Raw genomic sequence first — 4,878 nt, forward strand, 5'->3', positions numbered from 1 at the left:
TTATTAGATATGAGTAAATACAAATAAAATAACTCTTATTTTATTAATAACAATGTATACAAAGTTTACAAACTACGAGACTCCAGGAGAATTAGGATACCAATCCCAACAAAGTCATAGTCCAACTATGACTAGGTCCCTCTCGGGCCAAGAGAGGGTGTAGCCATGTTGTTCAAGCCCCGAAATCAGCTCTTAAGGGAGCAATTTATCTACTTAGCCCGACAAGGGAAGGAGTGAATTCCGTCTTGTGTAGTTGTGTTCCCAACTCCCGAATCAGACGAATCCCCAAAATGGTAGGTTTATTGAGTTTCCAACCTAGCCACTCTCACCCATACAAATCAAAGGACGCCTTCATGAGCAGGAATGCACAACTCACTTAGAATTCAGGTCATGTCATCTATGGTCATCCTGGTGAAATGTTAGTCTCTACTATTAACGATGTTATATAATAAGACTAACCATTTTGTGGTCTGGTCTTATACAAACTCTTTGTATAGGATACCCCCACTAGCATGTCTCCACATGAATGATCAAGATCAGATCATTTGTAGCACTTTACGACACTTGTAACATCTATAAAGCAGGCCATATCTGTAGTGTCACCAGGATAAGGTACCCAGCCTTATCCATCTACTACAAACCGTTTAGATTATTATTTAAACAAGATCCACTTGTATGTCTCTATATACTTTGTTAAATTACATAAAATAACCTAGGATCTTAGTTTATTGGATTGAGTTTATGCTCATAAAATAACAATTATTTTATTAATAATAATTTGTTTATACAATGTTTACAAACTACGAGAACACAAGAGATTTAGGGCACCAATCCCAACAAATCTTTCTTGAAGTGACCTTCATTTTTGCATAAAAAATAAGGATTTTCAATAGCCTGTTTCTTGTTCTTATTATGCTGAGATGTCCCTTCTACAGCACCCGTACATTTCCTTTTCTTCTTATCACGAGAGCCAGTAACCAAGTGAGCACTTTTTATCCTTTCTCTCTTAATCCTAACTTATTCTTACATACATTATGAGATAAGCTCATTAATACATCATTTGTCCTTCTAAATATTATAGCTTATCTTAAACTGTATGCAGCAAGAGAGATAAGTACCAAATGTACGAGTAAATTTTCATTTATCTCGAGATCAAGTGCCTTTAAATTTTTGGCGAGATTGGACATTTCCATAATATACTTCCTTATATTTTTCATTGCCCTTATACCTCATAGAAATCAAAAGACTATTTGCTTCCCCTTTTCATTTTTAACAAAATATTTCTCAATTTGAGTGAGGAACTTATTGAAATTTTCACTCTCCGTAATAAAACTCCAGAAAGACTCAGGAATGTAGTGCCAAATGATTATCAGACACATGTTTGGTTGTATTCAGTTGTTTCTGAGTAGAAGCAGGTTTATAGATCCTTAATACAAAGTCCAAATCCGTACACCTAAAAAGAATCTCTAGACCTTCCTTCCAAATCTTGAACTTTATTCCATTCAACTTAAAGATTGCATTCAAATTTTTAGATATTTGAGTAAGACCAACGAATTCAAGGAACAGACGATTATAGCCTTTGGGCAAAAACACCAACTGTAAATATAAATAGTACTCTCAACATAGTAATCAAAGTACTGACAATAAACTCTACCAAAAAATAGTCTTTCTTTGGACCGACTATTAGTTTCACATGAGCAATCCTTATAATTGTCACATACTCATTACCACATGCATATCCAAAATTTAGCCAAATAATTATCTACTCTTGGGTCGATAATCATTCGCATAAATCAATGATTATGTACATCTTATATTTTAAAAATAAACTAATCTAAGTAACAGAGACTATTTTGGTAGTATATTATTTTGATCAATTCAATCCAAAATATAACACATAATAATAATCTTAAATATATTATTGTACATAATGGGTGAAGATCACCAAAAATTATCGATCAAATTTAAATTTAAATTACCAAAATATCAATTAAATTTAAATTTAAATTTACTGAATTCGTCGGATAAATCCCCTTTAACCCTAATTAGGGCTCCAGTTCCAGGTTAATCCATTACGTGCAAACAATCACAGTCAAACAGTCAAAAGCTTTTAATGATGCACAAAATATGACGACAGTACTGCCCTACACAGAAACCTCTTGAGTCTGCCTTCTAAATTTGATTTTTCACCTCTATTTTTAGCCTTTTACACAGCAATTGCCAAAAATGACGCAGACTTACAATACTTGATTTACAAACAATTTTTCAAAAACAACAATCTCGAACAATGATCAAATCAACATTAAACTATAAATCTAAGATGCCAAAATATTAAAAACATCTATTATACAAACCTCCGAAAATTGAATAAAAAAATGGTAAACAACAAAAAAGTCCAACAATCTAACATGAAATCCTCGCTCTTATACCACTTGTTAGATAAAATTACTTATGATCTATATTAAAAAGATTTACCCTTAGAATCATTCATGTTAAATTGTCAAAAATAATAATATACTGAATTTCATTGCAAGATTAATGTTAACTAGGTATTGTCTTCCTCAACCAAAACTCTGTATGCCCAAAGTGCGATTTCTCCTTAGATGCAATTATAGAGAGACTGAGTGCGTATTGTTTTGATATATTAGGGACCATAGCCCTAAGGTCTCTTTATATATTAGTTCAATTAGGATTTCCATTAAACCCTAATTACTAGTATATTTCACATATTGGTTAGAATATTTGCAAACATCTAAGACAAATGTTCTAATGTATATTTAAAAATAACCCTGAATCTAAACTATGGTATATATGAGATAATAACGCAAAATATAAACAAACTCAAAATAAATAATGAACTAGAATAGAAAAACTTAAATAAGTTCAGTCATCATATAAAAATTACATTAAAATGACATATATATCAAGCATCGGGGGAATATATAACAGACATTTAAGTTATACCTAATTAGAAGGACATACATATCATAATGCCTCGGATATATGCCAAATAGACAATGGAATATATTACATGAAAACAAATAGTACTTAAAACTAGAGGTGTATATAGGTCGGATTAGGTCGGGTTAGGGTAATTTTTTGGACCAACCCGAAATTACAAGTTGATCAAATACTCAACCCAATCAACCTTACATATGAAGGCAACCCAACCCTCATGTTTTCGGGTTAGGTCGGGTTGGGTCACTAGGTTAGCTTTTGCACAACAGAGCACATGAAGAAATCAAAATTAGAAGAAATAGAGAAGAAGAAATCCATTTCCATTCAAAAAGTAACAAAAAAGGGACAACTTACCCTAAGCACTTTGAGAGCTTCTTAAATGTTTTCTTCATCTTAATTCTCCTTCCAACCATGGGATTATAATTCGAGCTTCTACCAAGATATAGGATGGTGTTATGTGCCAAATCGATGACTCCCATGGTGGTGCCTGCTAAGCAAAGACGATTTCAATATGTTAAAAGGAAGCAAAATTCATGCTACATAATTAGTGAATTAAACACAAACAAAATACTTTATCAAATTCAATACAGAAGAAGAAAAAGAAAGATGAAGGAGTTGAAGAAGAAAGAAGAAGATAGAGAGATTGTGAGGTAGATAGAAGAAGAAAGATGAAGGAAATGAAAAGGAAAGAATAGAGAGATCATGAGGCAGAGAGAGGGAGTGTTGGGGTTTATGCCCTAAAGTCTCGTGTCCTATAGTTTGTAAACAACTTTGTACGAATATTTGTGATGTATAATATATATGATATTTACTTCACTTCTTGACTTTGCACATTTAGATGTTTTTTTTTTCACAAACCAATAAACTTAATATCCTTGGTTGTCTTTATGTAACTTAAGCATGTATGTAGTGACATACAAGTGGATCATGTCTTAAGTGACAACAAAAATAGTCTGTAGTATATGGATATAGGAGGGAAACCTTATCCTGGTAACACTACGGACGCAGCCCACTTTGTGGAATTGTTATAAATGTTGTGACTTGTCACAGATGGTATGATCCTGATCATTCGTGTAGTGGACATGCGAGCGGGGGCATCCTATACAAAAAGTTTGTATAAGACCTGACCTCGAAGTGTAAATATCTTGTCATATAATTCCGTTCATGACTGAGACTTCACTTCACTAGGATGACCATAAGTAACATGACCTCAATCTTGAGTGAGTTGGGAACTTCTGCCATTGAGGCGGTCCTTTGATTTGCATTGGTGCAAATGGCCAGAGCGCCGACTCAAATCTACCATTTTGGGGATTCCTCTGATTTGGGAGTTGGGAACTTAACTTCACAAGATGGAGTTCACTCCTTCCCCAAAGTAGGGGTCAGTAGATAGATTGCTCTCTTAAGGGCTGATCCCGGGGCTTGAACGATGTGGCGCCATGCACCTTCTCATGGCCCGAGAGGTGTTCACACATAGTAGAACTATGTTGTATTGTTCATTAGAGGGATTAGTGGTACTTAAGAAGGAAGATGTGATTACAGGGGCATAACGATAAATTAGCCCGCTGTAATTATGAGCATCTGTGAAGGGTCATCGTACTGATGATTGCTTATATCCAATGGACATATAAATATATCTATGGCAAGAAGAGTTCAACTGTCGATCTTTAGTGGAATGCCTGGCAGTTAACGGATTGTGGATATCATGACTAAAGAGTTTAGTCAGTTATTCACGTACCGTAGGAGCTTCGAGCCTTAGGTCCATAAGGTCCCCTTGGTAGCTTGGATACAAGTTGAGAGTCAAGTTTTGGGTCAATTTGAAATGTTCAAATTAATAAGAGGGAGTTCAATTATATATGATATAATTGAACTAGTTAATTATATATGATATAATTAATTTTATGTATGAGATATATTAATTTG

The sequence above is a fragment of the Benincasa hispida genome, chromosome 10 (assembly GCF_009727055.1).
Source record: "Benincasa hispida cultivar B227 chromosome 10, ASM972705v1, whole genome shotgun sequence".
In the NCBI taxonomy this organism is placed as follows: domain Eukaryota; kingdom Viridiplantae; phylum Streptophyta; class Magnoliopsida; order Cucurbitales; family Cucurbitaceae; genus Benincasa; species Benincasa hispida.